Source organism: Pituophis catenifer, unplaced genomic scaffold, assembly GCF_029215685.1.
Source record: "Pituophis catenifer annectens isolate HBS135680 unplaced genomic scaffold, rPitCat1.0.hap2 SCAF_16, whole genome shotgun sequence".
Taxonomy (NCBI): domain Eukaryota; kingdom Metazoa; phylum Chordata; class Lepidosauria; order Squamata; family Colubridae; genus Pituophis; species Pituophis catenifer.
The window spans coordinates 9,818,610-9,831,199 of NW_027256896.1; positions in this window are offsets into that span (position 1 = coordinate 9,818,610).

The following is a 12,590-nucleotide window of genomic DNA, read 5'->3' on the forward strand; positions in this document are numbered from 1 at the left end:
ATCAAAGATTTATTGGGAAAAAACCCATGAAAATAATTAAAAAAAGAAAAGCGGTTGCAAGCACGGCCTCTTAGACCCTTCCCAAATGGACTTTATTTTTATTTTTATTTATATGCCGCCCTTCTCTGGAGACTCAGGGTGGCTTACACTGTGTTAAGCAATAGCCTTCATACTTTTTGTATATTTTATACAAAGTCAGCTTATTGCCCCCACAAACAGGGTCCTCATTTTACCTACCTTAGAAAGGATGGAAGGCTGAGTCAACCTTGAGCCTGGGGAGAATTGAACTCGCAGTAATTGCAGGCAGCTGGAAACTAAATACTACCATTAACAGTAGCATTAGTCTGGTGCGCCACTCAGGCTCTTGAGTACAAAGTGAGCAAAAAGCAGTTTTCAAGCTATACGTTTTATATTCCTAACCAATGCACACCACGCCTAATAAGTCCACCATCACCACATCTCCCCTTGATTCTCCTAAAGTCATTCTCCAAGTTATTTTACATTTTACATCTTCTTGACAATTTCCATTTAACAGCCATTATCTTATCATGCTTGCTTGTAATTTTCACCTTGGGCGGATGTTCCTCTTTTACCGATAGTTGTTTTGCCTAGAGCATAAGTTCCTGTCTCCTGGGGAGCGTTTAGCAAGTCATAATACCTTGTCTTTGCTGATTACAACGTGTAATCATTTTGCATCCAGAGAGAGAATCTCACCCCTTGGTATTACATTTAATACAATTTATAAAAGAATAACCTTTTCCATTTCCTTTAATACTAGTAAGGAAGAGAAGAACAATAGTAACACAGTCTTTAGTAAGTTATTTGACAGTGTTGTGGGAATTAGTGGTTTAGCAGAGTGATGGCATGGGGGGGGGGAACCCGTCCTCGTGTCTATTTGTTCTGGTGTGCAGTGCTCTATAGCGTCGTTTTGAGGGTAGGAGTTGAAACAGTTTATGTCCAGGATGTGAGGGGTCTGTAGATGTTTTCACAGCCCTCTTTTTGACTCATGCTTTACTATTTGATTGTTTGAGTTGGTAGTTCTTTTGGGAGTTTTGTTTTGTTTTGTTTTTTGCAAGAAACCTACCCCCCCCCAACTCAGAAAGCACCAAGGGCTCCCCAATTAATCATAATCGTAAGTTTATTTGTCAAGCGTATATAAGATAACAGGTAAAAGTATAAACATAATTTGAATACATGAAAAGAGAAAGTAAAAAGGAATATTAGGAGAGGGATGGTAGGCACGCTGGTGCATTGATGCACGCCCCCTTACAGACCTCTTAGGAATGGGGGTGAGGTCAACAGTAGACAGTTAAAGGTTAAAGTTTTGGGGGTTTAGGGAAGAAACTACAGAGTCAGGTAGTGCATTCCAGGCATTGACCACTCTGTTACTGAAGTCATATTTTCTGCAATCGAGTTTGGAGCAGTTTCCCTTGAGTTTGTATCTATTATTTGCTCGTGTATTGTTGTGGTTGAAGCTGAAATAGTCATTGACAGGAAGGACATTGTGGCAGATAATTTTATGTTGAGCTACAAATCTTCTCTTCTATTGCTGCTAAAACATTTCCTAATATTCCAATTGCATATATTCTTCGCCAATATCCGGTGTGTGTGGATATGGAGGGTTTCAAAATCATTTTAAAGTCATGGGAAGAGCAGGGCAAAGTTATAGCCTGGGTGGGGGGGGGATTCTGTTTCTGAGGATGGGGTTTTAGAAAAAACAGACCTCAAAAGGAATGACAAGGTGGGGGGCTGAGAAGGGAGGAAAAGAGAGAGAGAGAGAGAGAGAGACAAGAAAAGGAAAAGGAGAGTAAGAAAGGGAGGGGAAATAAGAGTAGGAGAAAGGGTTAGAAAGAGAGGAAGAGAGGAGGAGTGGGGGAAAGGAAGGGGAAGGAGAGGAGAGGAAGGAAAGGAGGAAAGAATAAAGTTGAAAAGAATAGAAGAAGCGAGGGAAAGGTAAGAGGGGAGAAGGAGAGGAATGGATGTTGCGGAAGAAGGGAGATACGGAATGGTAGAAGAGCAACTCCGAAAGTATTTTAAACTTTTAGGATGAAGAATGAACCAATAGGGAAACCAAAAGATAAAACGTGTGATAAGAATGGTTGAAGAGATTGTACATTTATATTTGAGAAATAAAAATAAAAAAACTTTGATGGAAAAAAAAAAGGTGGCGGATGGGCTGAGATTCAGGCATGTATGCCTCCGATAGTTTCTCATCTGCTTTGCCCCTTCTAAAAAGGGGTAAAGAATTTCGCCGTCCCATTTTCTCGTAAATCCTGCAAAACCTGCAGCCAGGATCTCAAACCCGCTGGAGAAAAAATAGCCACCACTTTCTGAGAGATGATTTTTTCCCCCCCCAACCTCTGGAAATAAAATCACGCCGAGCGGAGAAAAAGCCAGGAATGTGTGGGGCAGATTCTCCAATGAAGCCCATGTGTCTTCGCAGGGGTTCGCCTTTGCAAAGCCACACAATGGGGCCTCTGAGGAGACGGTTTCCCGCCATTTCTTCCCCCCTTTTCATCGCCCGCCTTTCACTTCTCTCCCTTCAAAGCCCCCCTTGGAACCATCTCTCTGCCCCCCCACCCACCACCACTTTTTTTCTTCTTCCAGGAGATAAAAGTTCTGAATACGTGAATCATAAAAGAGGGTGCCTCAAAAGCCTTGAAGGCCACCTCCTCCCTCCCTCGCTCCCATCCCAGTGAAAAGCTTTTCTGGAAGAAAAGAATTTCGGGCGGTACAGATGACCGTTTCTCTCCGGCGTCCTTTTGTGGAGGGGACACGTTGGGTGGTGGAGGAGAAGGGGAACAGCTGAGGGCGGGGTGGGGGAAGGCTAATCTGAAATAAAGCACGGGGTCTATGAGGAAGGTGTCCATGAGATGCTTAGGCAGAGTTCAGGCCCAGTCAACTGCCATACTGAAAAGTCAGTAACGGTAACAGAGTTGGAAGGGATCTTGGAGGTCATCCAGCCCAACCCCCTGCTCACGCAGGAGACCTGTACTAGGGATTTGAACTGCCGACCTTTCTGATCGACAAGCTCAATGTCTTAGCCACTTGAGCCACCTAGTCAGGCCTACTCAACCGTGTAAGTCCTCGACTTATGACCGGAAATGAGCCCGACATTTCTGTCTCTAAGCGGGGCGTTGATGAAGTTGGTTTCGCCTCGTCTTACGACTCTCCTTGCCACAGATCGTTAAGGGAAGTTCTCAATTCACTGCAATTCTTGCGTTAGTAACACGGTTGTTAAGTGAATTTGGCTTCTCCATTCACTTTGCTGGTTGGGGAAGGCCGCAAAAGGGGATCATGTGACTTTGGGATCACGGCAACGGTTAATCAATTAGGAGTCAGTCGCCACGGGTCCGAATTTTGATCATGTGGCCGTGGCCGATGCAACGGTCGCAAGTGTGAAAAACAGCCAGACGTTCCTTTTTTTTCGGTGCCGTTGAAACTTCGGTCACTAAATGAATTGTTGTAAGTTGAAGGTTAGCGATAATATGGATTTGGAGCAGGCCATTTAGCAAGGAGCATAGTGGAGCAATGTCAAGGCCACGGAAGAAGCCACGGAGCGATCTTGGGAGTCCGTTTCCTTTGGCCACAAAACGACGGCCAAGCGAAGGAAAGATGGAAAGCATATAAGCAGTCCTTGACTTACGACTCTGAATGCCTAGCTGCAATCTGGCACTTTTATACAGATAGTCCTCAATTTACGACCACATTTTGGAGCCGAGTTTCTGTGGTTTAGGGTGGTGTGCCTGATTTTACGACCTTTTTTTTTTTTTTTTTTTGCCTTGGTTGTTAAACAAATCCCTGCAGTCCCAAAAGTGCCTTTTCTTTTTTCTTTTTTTTTTTAAGTTTTTTTTTATTTTTTAGACAAACAAACATTTAATACATCAGTTTTCTCTTCCCTGTGACATCTCGGTGTTATCTTCCAAAGTTCTTTCTTCTTCTGTATAGTTGTCATGACTTCTATCTCGATCCTTATCCAGTCCACAATATCCATTCATCACTAACATAATATTCAACTCATCACATATTTTTACATACTTATATAATTCATCATTTATATCTCTTCTCCAACCAATAATAAAAATCATTCCATGTTTTAAAATATTCCGAGTCTTCTCTATCTTTAATCATCAGAGTTAATCTATTCATTTCTGCACAATCTAAGATTTTTTTTTAAATTACTTCTTTGAAGTAATAAATTGAAGCAGCTTCTTGGATGAGAAGCGAAACATCTTCACAGAAAAACCAGAAAGTCCAGTTTATTTACTTACTTACTTACTTACTTATTTATTTATTTATTTATTTATTGGTTGATTTATATGCCGCCCTTCTCTGGAGACTCAGGGCGGCTTACAATGCTTTTAAGCAATAGCCTTCATACTTTTGTATATACCTGCTTAGTAGGGCTTTTGGCCCCCCTTAAGCGGTGTCCTATTTTATACAAAGTCAGCTTATTGCCCCCACAATCCGGGTCCTCATTTTACCTACCTCGAAAGGATGGAAGGCTGAATCAACCTTGAGCCTGGTGAGATTTGAACTCACAGTAATTGCAGGCAGCTGGCAGCTAAGTGCTATTTAACAGCGCTTTAGTCCGCTGCTCCACCAAAGCTCCTTTCAGTTGCCTCTTGAAAAAAATCACTTTTGGGACAACCATGACCTGGATGACTGAGAACCTCCAGAGACAAATCTCTGCAGTTTTTCATTTGATTTTCGTTTTCATTCAGGCATGGGAAGGGTTTGCACCAACATCACTTCTATCTGCAGCTCTTTAAAACACCTACATCATTTCTTAGAACTGGAAATTCTGAAAACCAAGAGCCTTGGTAGTACAGTGGTCTAAGGCACCCTGTTATTAAGCTGGTTATTAAGACCAGCTGCCTGCAATTACTGCAGGTTCGAATCTCGCCAAGGCTCAAGGTTGACTCAGCCTTCCATCCTTTCTAAGGTAGGTAAATTGAGGACCCAGTTTGTGGGGGCAATAAGCTGACTTTGTATAAATATACAAAAGGATGAAGGCTATTGCTTAGCGCATTGTAAGCCGCCCTGAATCTCCGGAGAAGGGCGGCATATAAATCAAATTAAAAAAAAAAATAGACATGGCCACTTTAAAAAGCTCGGAAAAGGGCTACATTTACCCTGCCGTGTGTTCAAAGCCCCTTTTTCTATTTATTTATTTTTCTCAAGCATCCCAACCCTGACCAATTCTGGCCTCTGCGTAGTTTGTTTAGAGATTGTGTAAATGCAACCTTCGAACCAACGGTGCCCGGACCAGCACGGTAGGTTTTACGCTTTTTGAAGAACATTGCAAAAATATCAAACTTGGCTAGTTTGCCAGAACCGACTTATCCTCTTTTGGCATTCTTGCCCGGATCACCCCCCCCCCCTCTCCCTGTCGAATTTGTGCATCTGTTAGATTCCCCCAAACTTTCCCACTGATCAGTCCACAGGGGCCTCTGACAGCTGGGGAAGGCGGGATCGAGCTCAGCATAGTGACAAATTCCTGACATTTACTTTACTGCTTTACAACTTCTGAGAAAAAGCCTGGAGATTTGCAAAGGGGAAGGGGTTGGCGCAGGGAAACCAGGGGAAGGGGGGAGGGAGGGAGGGAGGGAAAGAGGCTGGAATGAAACTTTGCTCTTTCATTAAGACCAGTTTTTTTTTCCCTCCCTCTCTTTCTCTCTCTCTCTGCTTCCAATCTGCTAATTGCTCCAATCTTGGGACTCTTTGCAAAAACCCTTCGACCACTTATTGCATGTTTCCCCCGCTCTGGGGCCTCCAATGCTTTTTAATCACAGGTCCCAGCTTTTTTTTTTTTTTTTTTCAGATGGTGGGGTGGGGGGGTCACGCTTGGGCTTTGAATGGCAGGCGAGGGTCAACCTCTGAAAATCAGGGAGAGCCAGGACAATGGAGGAAAGGAGGTCAGGATGAAAAAAAATCTTAATTTGCCCTCCAATGTTGAAACTTTCCTGGATTTCAAATCTGTAAAAGATGGTTTGCTTTGCATTTTTTTGCTTCTTGGGGTATTCTTCGGTGGCCCCTTTGAGTGGAACTTCAAAGGATAATCCTTGGTTGACTGTCAGGGCTCAAATGTGCATCCTGGCCTTAAATGATAGTCAACAACTAGATAGGAGGTTCTTCTCCCTTATTCTAAGCTTCTTCCTTACTCTAAGCTTGTCCCCAAATTTCTAAAAGCCATCTGAATTGTTTTGTTCTATAATCTTTCCAGTTTGTTTGTTTTACATCCTTTTCATAAGGGTTAAGTTTGTTTGTTTTTTTAAACAGTGGACAAATGTATGAATAAACCCTTAAATCAGGGGTGAAATCCAGCAGGTTCTGACAGGTTCTGGAGAACCGGTAGCGGAAATTTTGAGCAGTTTGGAGAACTGGCAAATGCCACCTCTGGCTGGCCCCAGAGTGGGAAGGAAATGGAGATTTTGCAGTATCCTTCCCCCAGGAGTGGGAAGGGAATGGGGATTTTGCAATATCCTTCCCCTGGAGTGGGGTGGGAATGGAGAGTTTGCAGTATCCTTCCCTTGGAGTGAGGAGGGAATGGGGATTTTGCAGTATCCTTCCCCTGGAGTGGGGAGGGAATGGAGATTTTGCAGTATCCTTCCCCTGGAGTGAGGAGGGAATGGAGATTTTGCAGTATCCTTCCCTTGGAGTGAGAAGGGAATGGGGATTTTGCAGTATCCTTCCCCTGGAGTGGGGAGGGAATGGAGATTTTGCAGTATCCTTCCTCCTGGAGTGGGATGGGAATGGAGATTTTGCAGTATCCTTCCCCTGCCATGCCCACCAAGCCACATCCACAGAACCGGTAGTAAAAAAAAATTGGATTTCACCACTGCCATAAATGCTTAAGAGCAGCTTTGGTCCAAGCCACAAGAGGCAGTCATTTTTAATATTATAGCAGAAATTCTGTTCAGAGACTACATAGATGGTGACTTGACCAAATACAGGTCCTCCTTGACTTATAACCATTCGTTTAGTGACGGTTCAAAGTCATAATGGTGATGAAAAAAGGAATTTTTGTCGTTTTCTTTTCACGCTGATGATCATTGCAGCATCTTGCACGCACTCCCGAACTGGTAGGGAAGGTAAGTAGATTTCACCCCTGCTCACAGCCTAACTCACCTCATGGGATTGTTGTCGTTGTTGGGAAAAGAAGAAGGAAATAAGAGTATTACGTTAAGTTTTCTGCCTTGAGTTATTTATAAGAGTAACAAAGGCAGGATAAAAATGAAGAAACAACATTGGTTATCAATTTAGATTAACTATGGTTATTATAAAGGTAAAGGTTCCCCTCGAACATCTGTGCTAGTCGTTCCCAACTCTAGGGGGCAGTGCTCATCTCCGTTTCAAAGCCGAAGAGCCAGCACTGTCCGAAGACGTCTCCGTGGTCATGTGGCTGGCATGATTCAATGCCAAAGGCGCACGGAACGCTGTTACCTTCCCACCAAAGGTGGTCCCTATTTTTCTACTTGCATTTTTTACGTGCTTTCAAACTGCTAGGTTGGCAGAAGCTGGGATAAGTCACGGGAGCTCACCCCGTTATGCAGAACTCGAGATTTGAACCATTGAACTGTCGACCTTTTGATCGACAAGCTCAGCATCTTAGCCGCTGAGCCACTGCGTCCCTATGGTTATTATATAGGGTTAGGGTTATTATATAGCGTCCTAATGGTTGTTATATAGCCACTATTTTTGGACAAGTTTATATAGAACTTTCAGATACAGTCTCTTGTGAACACATCCCCTGATTTTCTTCCTTTTTTACGTAATTCCCTTTTTACTTTTTTACCACTTTATTTATTATTCATTTTCTTGTTTTAATTTATGGCGTTCAGTTAAGACCAGCAAATCAATCCTTCCGTCCTTCCCTCTTTTATATGCATGACCCCTGTTCTTTCCAGATCTTCCTCTCACTGCTTTCCTCTTTCCCTCCTGCTTTTCTCCCCTGTTTCCCCCCCCTCCTTTTTCCTCTTAATTCCTTCTTTATTTATGGCCGCTTTATAGTTTTGTCTGATTTTCTGCTTGCTATTAGAGTAATTGACTGCACCTGCCAGCTAGATCTGTCTAATTGGAGAAGTCGCCATGGTTAAGGGATCGGGGGTTTGCTCAGCCTCCAGATTGTTTATGTTAGTGTAACCTTCTGTCTTGTACTCTTGCAGTAGTTCCCAGCCTTGCTACCACTTGCAAAACTTTAGGGTTATGTGACTGTAATTATCCGACATGCCTAACTTGGTTTCTGCATTAACCCGCTTGGTATTTGCATAAAGAATCGTGAAGACTGTCTTCAAATACAGTGGTTGCTTGGTGATTCAACTGCTTTGAAACTCATCGAATTTGGTACTCGATGCATTTTGGCTCGGTACATTTTGCCCCGGTACTCCTTGTTGGTTTGGTACTCAACACACAAACTCAGGGGTGGGCTTCAAAAATTTTAGCAAGGGGTTCTCTGCCTCAGTTGCTGGGTGGGCATGGCCATGGTGGGCGTGGCCTAGTCGGCCTCCTGCACCACAGCGGCGGGGGTGGTGGTTTGCCCTCCCCGGGCTCTGGAGGCTTTCCTTGAGCCTCCTGGAGGGCAGAAATGGAGGCTCCATTACAAGGCAGTAGGGATTCAAACCACTGAACTGCTGACCTTCTGATCGATAAGATCAGCATCTTAGCCACTGTGCCACCGTGTCCCTTTTAGACTTTCCTAGCTAGAAGATGTTTAGTTTTCCAATACATGGGTATTCTTGGCCTCATTTACACCTCAATTTTAAGAGCCTCGTTTTTCTACAATATACCAAGCTGGACAATTGCCACAGCCCACTCGGCCATATGAAAAGCAAGGCCATCCTTATCAACCTCCAAACCAACTCAAAAAGATCTCAACATCTTGCTAAGACAACATCTCTCCCTTGTGAGGCTGACAATGAATCAATCAGCACCTCTGTCCAGGGTCCTGAAGAAAGTTACCTGGCCAAAATATCAGGTTATCTTACCCAGTCTAAGTGTGACATCAATAAGTATTGCTGTTGTATATTCAATTTCTCCAAAGCTGTGATGGGACAAGCCACCATGGAAATGTTGGAGCTAGTTTGGTCTAATGGTTGAGGTGCTGGTGTAGGAACCGGGAAACTGTGAGTTCTAGTTCTAGTCCCGGTTGGCCTGAAAGCCAACTGGATAACTTTGAGCCAATCACCAGGAGATGGTGAGTTCTAGTCCTGCCTTAGGCCTGAAAGCCGGCTGAGTGACTTTGAGCCAATCACCAGGAGACAGTGAGTTCTAGTCCTGCTTTAGGCATGAAAGCCAATTGGTGACTTTGAGCCAATCACCAGGAGATGGTGAGTTCTAGTCCTGCCTTAGGCATGAAAGCCGGCTGGGTGACTTTGAGCCAATCACCAGGAGACGGTGAGTTCTAGTCCTGCCTTAGGCATGAAAGCTGGCTGGGTGACTTTGAGCCAATCACCAGGAGACAGTGAGTTCTAGTCCTGCCTTAGACATGAAAGCCAATTGGTGACTTTGGGCCAATCACCAGGAGACAGTGAGTTCTAGTTCTAGTCCCGGTTGGCCTGAAAGCCAACTGGATGACTTTGGGCCAAACACCAGGAGACGGTGAGTTCTAGTCCTGCCTTAGGCATGAAAGCCAATTGGTGACTTTGGGCCAATCACCAGGAGACGGTGAGTTCTAGTCCTACCTTAGGCCTGAAAGCCAGCTGGATGACTTTGGGCCAATCACCAGGAGACGGTGAGTTCTAGTCCTGCCTTAGGCATGAAAGCCAGCTGAGTGACTTTGAACCAATCACCAGGAAACCATGAGTTGAAATCCACCCTTCTTAAAAGCTGTGAAGATTGGGAAACCCTGAAATTTAAGGTCGACTCACAAATTTCTCCAAGGAATAAAATATAGCTCATCCTTACTGTACTTGAAAAAGGGATGGAGAGGAGAGCCACATACGAAGCAATAGCATCTCTCCGGTGGATGGATTGCATTGGAAATCTTTTTCCAAGAGGGAAAGTAGAGATTAGTAAAAGGGCTTTTTTTAAAAAGAAAGAAAGAAAGGAAGAAAGGAAGAAAGAAAGAAAGAAAGAAAGAAAGAAAGAAAGAAAGAAAGAAAGAAAGAAAGAAAGAAAGAAAGAAAGAAAGAAAGAAATCTGAATTTAGAAACCCCATCCTGTTGGGACTGAAGGAGCAGGCCTTTTTCTGGTTCCCAATTGATCACAATGCCTTTCCAGAGTAGGTTAGCTAACATTCATCAATGCTGTCGAAAGACCAGATTTATAAATAGACTCCTATACAATTTCAATATGAAAAAAAAAGATCATAGTGAAGAGATCCATATGTTCTTCGATTGTATGTGTGTGAGTGAGAGAGAGGGGGGGGGAGGGGGGGAGAGAGAGAGAGAAATTAAAATAAAGTTGGCTTCCACTTCCTTTTCCCTTTGAGTAGCTACAGATGCTTATGCCTGACCAAGGGTCTTTTATTGCTTTAACTGATGTCACTTTCTCGCTGTGTGTGTGTGTGTGTGTGTGTGTGTGTGTGTGTGTGTGTGTGTGAGAGAGAGAGAGAGAGAGAGAGAGAGAGAGAGAGAGAGAGAGAGAGACAATGGACTGATTCCAAAAAGAAACCAAATATTTAGTTCCCACGCCTAAGCAAAGGGGAAAAGAATGCAATACACATTTCGGTTTTGGCAATTCAGGAAGTCCTCCACTTACGACTGAAATTGAGCCCACAATTACGGTCATAAATCATGAAGCAAGTCGTCATAGGACTGTCCCTGATTTTTCATGACCTTTTTTTCCTAGCGGTCATTAAATGAGCACCATGGTTGTTAAGTGAGCACATTGTTTATTACAGGAGAGGGGGTTTTTTTTGCCAGAAAAAAAGAAGAGTAAATGCTAGTTTGGGGCAAAATCATCATAAATTGCAGTCCTGTGACCACAGGACACTGCAAATGGCCATAAATGCAGGCCAGGTGCCCAAAATGCAGATATGTAACCATGGGGCCATCAAAACTTCAAATCTGGGTCATAATTACCTTTGGAGAGGGTGCATTGTAGCTTCAAATATCCACTAAGTGGCTGGTCATAAATTGAGGATTACCTGTCCATTAGTTTCGACTATTATTCAGAACACACGAGGACAATTATACGAAGATAAAACAGCATGCGAGGAAAAGACAAAAGGATTTTTCAATAGATGAGAATATCTGTAACTCGGCAGGGTTCTTGATGCTCTCTGAGCTCGGTGGCTTTCTTGCAGACGTTTCATTACCCAGCTAGGTAACCTCATCAAGTGAGAGGGAGTGTGGGGTTTGCACTTTGTTTATACAGCAAAGAATAGCTCTCCCTGCCAAGTGTTCGTGCTTTCCTCCTTGGTGGTTCCTTGAATTACAGTAAAGGACTTTCAATTTTAACGTGGAACGATGATTCTCACGCTGTAGCCTGTGAGCCATTCGTGAAAAAGGAAATATAATAAATATATTCCTGACTACCTCTTATGCACCGTATGGGATGCCCGGTTATTCTTCCCTAAGCCGTTTCCTTGACTGATGTCCTGATTTGTGTGATGCAACATCCTTGGGATCGAAAGAGTTTTCTCCTTTGTGTGAAGTCAGCGCAAAGCAAGACACGCTCTGTGCATTTGGCAGGATGGCAGGACTCCCAAAATAGATTTGTCACTTTCTTTCGTTCAATCTGGCAATGCTGGAGAGGGACTCTGCCTGTAATGACTTGGTTATGCGGTGGCCCACAAGAATTTTGGATGACACATCAACTGAACGCCTCAAGGAAAGGGTTTGGAAGGTGTCATTTTCCCCCCAAAGTGAGGGAATTGTCAGGGTTTTCTCCTTCCTTCCTTCCTTCCTTCCTTCCTTCCTTCCTTCCTTCCTTCCTTCCTTCCTTTCCCCTTCCTTCCCTCCTTTCCCCTTCCCCTTCCTTCCTCTGTTCCTTTCCCCTTCCTTCCTTGCTTCCTCCCCTTCCCTCCTTCCTGCCTTTCCTTCTTTCTTTACTTCCTTCCTTCCCTTCCCCTTCCTTCCCTCCTCTCCTCTCCCCTTCCCTTCCCTTTCCTCCCTTCCCCTCCCTTCCTTTCCCCTTCCCTTTCCTCCCCTCCCCTTCCTTCTTCCCTTCCCCTTCCTTCCCTCCTCTCCTCTCCCCTTCCCTTCCCTTTCCTCCCTTCCCCTTCCTTCCTTCCTTCCTTTCCCCTTCCCTTCCATCTTTCCTCCCTTCCTCTGCTCCGTTCCCTTCCTCTCCTTCCTTCCTCCCTTCCTTTATTCCTCCATTTCTTTCCCCTTCCTTCCTTCTTGCTGCCCTTCCTCCGTTCCCTTCCTTCCCTCTTCCTCCTCCCCTCCCTCCCTTCCTTCCTTTCCTTCCTTCCTCAGTTCCTTTCCTTTTCCTTCCCTCCTTTTCCCTTCCCCTTCCTTCCTTCTTTCCTCCCTTCCTCCCTTCCTCCGTTCCCTTTCCTTCCTTCCCTTCCCCTTCCTTCCTTCCTTCCTCCTTCCCTCCCCTTCCTTCCTTTCTCTTTCTCCTTTCTCTCTCCAATTCCTTTCCCCTCCTGAGATAGTTCCAGGTTCTCCCCAACATTTACACCCAGAAGCACATGGAGA